This window comes from Apteryx rowi, unplaced genomic scaffold (genome assembly GCF_003343035.1).
Source record: "Apteryx rowi isolate R43461 unplaced genomic scaffold, aptRow1 scaffold_302, whole genome shotgun sequence".
In the NCBI taxonomy this organism is placed as follows: domain Eukaryota; kingdom Metazoa; phylum Chordata; class Aves; order Apterygiformes; family Apterygidae; genus Apteryx; species Apteryx rowi.
The window spans coordinates 246,871-256,202 of NW_020449442.1; the positions used below are offsets into that span (position 1 = coordinate 246,871).

General features: G+C 36.4%; 1 long non-coding RNA gene across 3 annotated transcripts; it reads left to right on the forward strand.

Annotated features, from left to right (window-relative positions):
• The first annotated feature begins 1,163 nt into the window (after positions 1-1,163).
• Positions 1,164-7,835, forward strand: LOC112968142. 3 transcript variants are annotated; one of them, XR_003254260.1, is made up of 3 exons: positions 1,164-4,175; positions 5,782-5,940; positions 6,374-7,835. It is a non-coding gene; the product is annotated as an uncharacterized LOC112968142 (long non-coding RNA). The 3 variants fall into 3 exon arrangements; XR_003254259.1 differs by having other exon boundaries at positions 1,164-3,667; positions 4,078-4,175; positions 5,782-7,835; XR_003254258.1 differs by having other exon boundaries at positions 5,782-7,835.
• The last annotated feature ends 1,497 nt before the right edge of the window (positions 7,836-9,332 follow it).

Below are 9,332 nucleotides of genomic sequence, written 5' to 3' on the forward strand. Positions count from 1 at the left end.
TTTGCCTGTGTATTGATTTCAGAAAAAAAAAATTCTACAATGTCTCTGTTCTTTTTAGCCTGTGCTTGCAAGCTCCACAGAATTGTTAATTTAGTCTGAAGTAATATTTTAAATTAATTCTTTTGAGAAAGAAAATACCTTTTTACTAATATCTCTGTAACAGAGTCCTGTTATTTTCCCTTAAAATAATTTTATAGTCCAGTGTTGTGTTGTTTCTTACATCTTATTTATAATTTGTTTGGTGCAGATTTGAAAAGCCACCTCCTGCCCTAGTTGGATCACTGCAAGTGAATAAAAAGCTTCAGAGTGGACAAAGAATCTTTACAGGACAACTGAAAGGTCCTGAGTCTTTTACTGTTGATGATGAAGGCAAGTAGGTAACTTCCAAATGGGTAAAATCACAGAATCACAGGTTGAAGTTGGAAGGGACCTCTGGAGATCATCTAGTCCAACCCCCCTGCTCAAGCAGGGTCACCTAGAGCACGTTGCACAGGATTGCATCCAGGCAGGTTTTGAATATCTCCAGAGAAGGAGACTCCACAACCTCTCTGGGCAACCTGTTCCAGTGCTCTGTCACTCACACAGTAGAGAAGTTTTTTCTCATGTTCAGATGGAACTGCTTGTGTTTCAGTTTGCGCCCGTTGCCTCGCGTCCTGTTGCAGGGCACCACTGAAAAGTCTGGTCCCATCCTCTTGACACCCTCCCTTCAGATACTTATACACATTGATAAGATCCCCCCTCAGTCTTCTCTTCTGCAGGCTGAACAGGCCCATCTGCTTCGTCAAGTTATTAAAAGAAATGACTTAGTTTAAATCCAAAGAAGGAGAAATGGAAATGTTTGCCAAATGAACACTTGAAGAATATTAAAATAATTGTATGTTCTTCCATATCTTTACATGTGTAAACATTTCTTGGAAATATTCCAGAATGTTTTGTTGTCTGATGCTTGCAGGGACACAGCAAATGTCCTACTGCTGTATTAAAAAACATAGACCCACAAATGGCCAATACATAGAATTTGTATCAAAATACAATTTAAAAAAAGTTATGAAATGGCATATTCTTTAAAATTAATGTGCAAAACCAACTAAATATTTTTGTGGGCTCTTCCAAATGTGAGGCTAAGCTTGGACTTTTGACAAAGAACTAGTTGTAAGCTTTCCTTTGTTTTTTTTCCATTTCAGGCCTCCAATATCAGTGTTGGTTTGCTGCATGCTCAGTTATCAGGTTCAGCACAATCTTATTTCAAAAGTTGTTATTCAACAGAGCCAAAGCGGGAGGGCAAGCTGAGTTGTTTTAAAATTTGTGCAATCATCTCAAAAAACATATTTTTAGACCGGGTTGGAATATAAAAGAACTTTTTACTGTAATATAAATCTTCCACTTACCTATCCACATAATTCATCTTGGTTGCCTGGCAGCCATGAGGTGGCAAAACGGCATGTGCAGGAGCCATACGGATGATAGGAAGCAGCGGGCTGAAGAGGTAACTAGCAGCATGGCATCTCTTGCATCTTTCCAACAACTTGGCTAACCCACAGTGTAGATAAAGTAGGGACTGGGATGAAAGCTCAAGTAAAATAGAGGAGATGTGCTGTGATCTTCTGTTTAGGACAAAGGTTTAATGCTGCAGACTCAGGACTTGCCAATTTTGGAGGAATTATTTTTTTTCCTGATGTGAAGTGGGTAACATAGATTCCCTCAGAATTCAGTACTGAGAAGTTAGCAACTCCAAATCCAGAGCAGTCTGAGTCAGGCAGTTCAGACACCCTCTTTTACTGCTGGTGCTAGTTTTATGATATTTTTCAATGAAATATTGAATAGCCCAGGACATGTTTATCTGAAAGACATTGTTTTGTGCTGTGTCCCACAGAGGTAAGAGGTAATCATCTGGAACACTCTAGCTTGCTATTGTGTAAGCTGAACATAAACATTTTTTCAGTCATAGCAGCATGGGACCAGAAGGGACTGTAGCTCAACTGTTTGCATTGAGGCACCCATTCCTAACAAATGGCTAAGTGGTTTCTTAAAACTGTTTCCTTCCCCTTTTCCTCAAGAGTCGTATTTTAAATTGTCTTTTTATCACACTTTTTGTTCTCCCCTCCCTCCTCTACAACTTTGAAAAAGTGTAGGGATTATGACTGGAGTTTTGCAGAGTATATTTTAAGTATGGGGGCTTTGCTAATCCTGCAAATGCCCCATGTTGCCAAATCTAACCTCTTCTATGAGGCTTTATAAAATACTGTTTGATTATAGATTTTTTTTTCTGATTGTTTTAATTCTACCAGGGATATTCCCTACTTTTAAGGATATTTTAGGAGACTGGATTCAGTCTGTTAAAAGCATACAATATGACCAAGATTGTAATAACTGTTGTTGTGGCGTTGCCTGATTTAGGTAAATGCTGTTTTCCATATGCGTTAAGATGGGATATTATGGGTAATAACTAGAATAGATATATTTTGTCTTTATTTTACTACAAATACTCGTAAGACAAGTCTAGTGCAAAACCCACTTGTATTTTCTATATAAATTTAAATATAGCATAGTAGCTTAGTGCATAGCATGATAGGAAATAGCATTACAAGTCTATGTAAGTCTTTCTCTCTTTAAATATGGAATCTGGTATGTGATCAGCAATTTCAGCTGTTTCCAACATGCCTAGGGAGGCATTAGAATGCCAGTATATTTGATGACAGCAAAGTCCAGTCCTAATTTTTTCCCAGGCAAAATTATTGTGTTGAGCAGTGGCTCTGAAGCTCTCCCTTTGGATAAACAGGTGCCTTCTGCATGCCAGTAATCCTAGACAATTCTTTTAATCTAGATCTGACAGCTGATACCTTGAGAATCTGTCCTATCTGCTCATAACATTTTTCCATGGATGTGAGTGAGTAGATGCTAGACATTTTTATATCTGTTTATAAGCTCTGGTATAAGTACTCACTGGACAAAGTTAGAATCCATGGTTTTAACTAACACTATGTCAGAATGGTAGCATATCTTTTATGCTGTATCTGTTAATGTCAGTTGCCAAGTAACACTTCACATTTTTTAAATATAAACAAGGCTGGGGTGAAAATGCAGTTCACCTGCAAGCAAAATAATGTCTCCTTTACCTCAGTCTCTGTAATCACAGGCACATCAGAGGAAAAGTGGATTTTGCTGAACAGTAAGTCTAGGATTAGTCATGCGCCTTGGACTATTTCAGAGCCTGGACTAATCAAAAGATTGCAGGAGATACCGGCTTTATTTTTGAAAGCTGTGGCTTAATCAATGGTAGTGTTTCTGCTTTAATACTCCGTACAAAAGTTTTTGGAGTTACTGTAAAACGTCATAAGATTTGAAAACATTCTGTGATGTTTTGCCCTGTTAATTTATATATTTAAAAAGCAGAGGAAAAAAGCAACTACTAAGCAGACATCTGGTAAAAACAGACCTTAGTCCTCTATTGCAAACTCACGCATTTTTGGTATTATTTTGATGGCTAAAAAAGAAAGCAAAACATCACTACTTTAAAAAAATCTTTTTTTCTTTTTTTTTGCTTAGGATTTTAACGATGTAGAAGCATGGTTATTTTCTTATATTGCATCAGTCATTATAATGTTTTCCTTTTGTCTACTGAACATTCTGGCTAGCTGCTAACATTGCAGGACCCTCAGGAGGAAAGGTAGATTGTATGAGCTTTGCTGATGCTTTCATTGATGTTGATTGACAGTATGTGAATCTGTGCAGTCCAGTCCTTGCTAACCCAGAAAATGGGTGCAGTCCTTCTCTGTTAACCCAGAATAATCTTAAGATAGCTGTTTATGTGCTGTGTTTATTTAAAATAAACAAATAACTCACATTTTTGCTAATTTCCTGTTTGTCCATATGTTCCTCCTTGTGCTTTATGAAAATACTAAAAAACAAGCAGTATGGTTTCCTGACTGTTTTGTTGCTTTATGTGTTTATATAAATATATAAGTTGGGAGAGAGGAGAAGAGATCACAGTAATGAGCAGTACTCTTATATAGCATGTTTTACTTGCATTGATCCCTTTTAAAACAGTCTTTTAAAATACTTACTTAAATTTTAAAGTAATCTCTACATTGGTACCGTGGATGGGAAACTGTGGATCATCAGTGGTGACCAGTTGCATTTCATTACCCAAATGGGCCAGAATATGCCTGAATGTGGTAAGTGATGATTTTGATGTGAAAATGACAACTAACTTGTTTATAGGAACAGCATTAAATGAGAAATTGAAATGCTATCTTACCTACTGTTAACATTTTCTGATTTTTTTCATGCAAAATTATTTAAAAAAACCCAAACCTACTACTGCCTTCATGGAATTTTTCCATTAGTTTCTACAGTTAGGTACCACCAGGCCTGGTTTTATTAACCTGTTGGACTTTTACTCTTTTAAAGGCCTGTTTGTACTACAGCTTCCTGTTTTGGTGCTGAGCAACCTTACTTAAGATGAATTATATATTCAAGTTTTACCAGTGTAGGCAGGATTAAGGCATAATGGCACACTATTGTAGTCCCTGAGAGTGATTTGGATAGACTTGCCATGGATTTCCATTTAAATAAAGAATAACAATTTATATAAGCCCATCTATATAAAGCTTTTTGAGGGTGGTCTAAAGACACAATTGATTTATCCTGTTATTTTCCTGCATCAAGATCAAAATGTGTTTTAGAAACACTTCAGATCTTACAAACAAATGGGAGAAGAATAGTGTCCTGGTACCATCATTACTAACTGGACTGAAAGGTTGAATTTTCTTTATTTATAAAGGAAGGAGACGAACACTGAAGCAAAGGGTAAAAAACACCCTTTTATCCCATTGCTCTTTGATGAATCAAGCAGACCTGAAAAGCCATTGAAATAGTTGATTGTTGTTTGCCTGGTTTCCTTAATTTACAACAGTTTTTGTAGGTGCCTTCCCCGTCTCTGAAGTCCCTGTGCTATTGGCTAGCCTCAACTGAATTTGAAACAAGTCTCACAGGTTATTGAACTTTTTTGAGTCTTATGAAAATAATTGACCATATAGAAGCTTCAAGACCAAAATGAGTGATCCATTCAGCGTGAGACCAGCGCTCAGCTGTTAATTTGTTGGCAGCTGTCAGTCAGTCAGCTCGTGTTACTGATGTGTTTGCTCTGATGAGCTGTAACATACGTAGCCCCTTCCTTAGTGAAGTATCATACTGGCTATCAAGCTGCTCTAATTTCAGTGCTCACAGGAAAACTTATTTATTTACTATAAAGATAGTAAATCTGGTTTCTGTAGTTTTACCTGAGGAATTCTTACAGGACTCTTATGTGACCTGTGGAACTTGGGACCCTCAGTTGAAGGGAAGCAGTGAGTTAAGTCTTTCCTAAAAGCAGTTTTATCCCACCTTTTTCTTGTTGATATAAATTAAACAGCAGCTTTAAAAATGTAAATAACTGAGGAGAGATTTCTTTCCCCTCAGCTAGTCAGTTTTGTTTTACTGATTTAGTAATCCTACCAATTCTTCAGTTATCTTTAAAGTTGTATGGGAAAATAGAGAGTAGTGCTGAATTTCTTTGAAGGTTGAGAGCAAATTTTTTTTTAAGTAACAGAAGAAACAGAAGTGACTAGATTGACATTATCCTGTTGCTTCCTTTGCAAGGTACTTTTAGAGACAGTTTAAGGAAGCTTTTAGGATCTGGTTTATTCAAGGAGGATAGTTTAGTGCTTTTCAGACTTTACACTTTGGTGTTTTTGTTTTGTCAATCTCTTGGTCTTGTACGTTTTCCTGTTTGTATCACAGAAACTCCAGATTCTCCAGATTAAGAACCAATGTGTGGCCGGCCTCATGGAGCCCGAATGGATCAGGATGGCAACTTGATTGTGGTAGATTCTTATTTTGGCCTGTACAAAGTCAATCCAAGGACAGGAGAGAAAACCATCCTGCTATCGAGTGAACAAGGTGATGCTACAGTCAGTGAGGAAGTAGATTGAGCTTGGTTTTGGTCTTCATACATGTATATAAATTGGAAAATAAGGCACTTCAATCATTTGAGATCAGTACTAGTGATAATGGAGACTATGACTGATAGAAAGCTCATTGACTTTAACATGCTTTATATTTTTAAGATTTGTTTAAAAAAACAAAACAAAAGCAAAAATATATGTCAAGGGTTTTTGGCTTGGTATGTGTCACATTGAATTGCAACTTTACTATCTTTCCCTGCAAATGAAAGTCATTTGGAGCTTGGCTTTTAGCTTGGGACAAATTTAGGATAGCATTAGCTAAAAGATTTGGACTTGAAATGTCTAAAGTCTTAAACTTGTGTAGATCTGAACCATTTCGAACACTTGGTGAATTTGTACTTATTTTAGTCATTGTTTTTATTAACTAGGTGTGGATGGAATTCCTTTCAAATTCCTAAATGGATTAGAAATATCAAGAAAAATTTGATTTATTTTACAGATTCAAGTAACAAGTGGGAGAGACAGCATCACAAATATGAGGTGAGATGAGGTAAACTTCTTAGCCACTTGTTCAGGAAGCTTAAGGGTTAATTTTTGTATTGTCAGCACTAGGTACTAAGGTACAGAAAAGACAAGTTTCCTCTCCTGTGCTTTTGTGTTTCAGCCAAGCATGCTATGAAGGCAGCATGTTCAGGCCCTGAGGCAGAGAATGGGCTGTGCTGTTCTGTAGCTGCTCTTCTGAAAAGAAAAGCAGGGTATGGCTTCCCAAAGAAATTGTCATGTAATATGCTATGATCTGGATTTTTTTACAGCATGTTAGTTCCTCTATGGTAACTGTCTACAAGTATGCTTTTATTCTGCAATAAAAGCAAGGTAGCTCATTGCTGGTGTACCTGAAGGTATCTATCTTTTCTGTGTAATCATATCCTAAAACAAAACTTTATCCAGAAAAAAATGTCTGTTTGTAAAGCTGAAATTCAGTGAGGTCACAGACATAAAGTTCTTGCTGAGTCTCATCCTTACAGAGGATTCTGGATAAAATTAGGCCAGGAGAAGCATTGCACAAAGGGAAATATATAATTCTTTTAAAGCATGAAGGGGGGACAGGACTTGAGATGCAGGTTAATAAAGGAAAAAAAAAAAGAATAGCTGAAATCACTTATGTATAGCTTTCTGTTTCTCAAGCTATCAGTTACTGTTTGATGAGCTAGGCATGATGCGCTATCTTTGCCATTTAGTATTTCATTGTTGACAAGGTGCTGCCAGTATAAAAGACAAACGTAAAGACTTATTTTTATATATTCCAAAGCTATCCTGCAGATTTTTAGCAGAAGACTTACCATAATTATTTCATCTCTGAAGTAAAATGTCAACCCTTTACTTGCTTTAGAAGAACACTCATGGACTCTTTCCAGTTTTATTTTGAAAAAGTTGTAAGTGTAGTTGGAGAGGCTTCATAGGCCTTAATATTTGCTAAAGGAGGAACTACAGAAGAACAGATTTTGAATTCTAGGCTTTGTACCACCCCCTTTCCTGTGTTTTTGAGAGAATGCTGTGATCAGCCTGGGAACTCACTGCTGTAAAATGTGAATAAAGTAGTTTGCACCTTTAATGTTGTGAACTTACTGTTTTTATAAAGATGACACTGCCATCTATACTATCTGCTTTTGCCTAAATTATGTTAATAAAACTTCTGAATATTTTCTAATTGAAACCAGGTATTGTGGTAGACTAGTTTTTCATTAGATGTATTGGTTAAGGTAATAGAAACAAACCATCTTGGATGCCTCTTGACCTATGATCCTGTAACGAGAACAGCGAGAGCAGTGCTCAGTGGCTTGTACATGGCAAATGGGATTACACTGTCTCCCTATGAAGATTACATATTAATAGCAGAAACCAGCATCTGTAGAATCATACGGTATGTTGTTTTTTCTCCTCCTGAATATAAAATATTACATATTAGCATATATTGCATATTTTTAATCAATTTGCAGACATGATTTTCATGTTTTCTTATTTTTCTGTTTTTCCTCACTTTTCTAGAATTTAAACTGAAGATATGCAGTTAACAGTCACTACTGGAAACTTAGGAAAAAACTTATTTAAAGGCAAGAATCTCAGGTTTTAGTTAAATCTAGGTAGAAATGAACAGGTGCTCTATCTACTGCCAAAATTTTTTTATACCTATTTATTGGGCCCTAATTCCCTTAATCTTTATTATAGTTACCTGATTACTCCTGTATTACAATTATACCTTAACTGCCTAAAACAGACCTCAAAGAGCAGATGTCACTGCATGATTACAGCAATCAGCATATCATCACATTTCTTCCATTTTAAAGGGAGTCCATGTTTTTGTAACACTTTATAATTTTACATTTCCTAGTAGCTCTAAAGGAACTCAGTAGGTTCCCTTTCTACAAAAACAAAGCCAAATATAATATTAGTCTTCATTTAACAGGCACATTTTCTATAAGTAAGTTGCAACACTGTGATCCTTTTTTGGGGGTACTGTTTATGTTAGATATAGAAAATTTATTGGCAAATCATTGCTATTCAAATTTAGTCCCTCTCAGCACTTACTACTTCCTGCAGAGTCCCTTCCTCTAATTTTGAACAATTCCTTGTATGAATCACAAAATGACCTGTTTTCCATGCTGTTAAGTTTGCTGTATTTTGCACTGGCCCTTATAACTAACCTACTGAATTCACTTTTTTGGCAGCTATTGGGTGAGTGGAGCTAACCCAGGAGAAAAGTTTTTGTGGACAACCTGCTTGGATATCCAGACAATGTCAGATTATCAAACAAAGGCTTATACTATTTGCTTTCCTACTTTGTCTCCTTTTCTGGATGCTTTAGGACCTTACCTATTCCCAAAGAGCTTTATTGCAAAGGTAACTTTGACACTGTGTAGTGTCATTTAATTATTGGCATCACTAGGATTTTTCCTCACAAAAATGTTAACTTTTTAAGGCATGAACACTTATTTTTCCTTAGGAAATCCAAGAAACATTGCTTGATCTTTACCAGCCCCCATCCCAACACATATAAACCTAGGCTCCTCTGGAATATCCGAGGATTGGCATTTTTGAGGATTGGTTTCTTTTTTACATTTTAAGCCATAGCAGTTTTATTATTGCAGTAACACTGAGAACCCATTTATAAGGCAGAATAATCAGTTCTGACAGAAATAGTCCATTTGCAAGCTCTCATCCTTTTGCTTATAGCAACACTGTATTTTTCAAAGCAGGTGAAGAACCCTTTCTGCACAACAAAGGGATTTTGCTGTAGGAATCAAACTTCACAAAGAAAGCCAAGAAAAAGTCATTCTGGTCCTGCAGGAGTCCTGGGGTTAGTTATGATTAAACACGCTACTTGTTCTA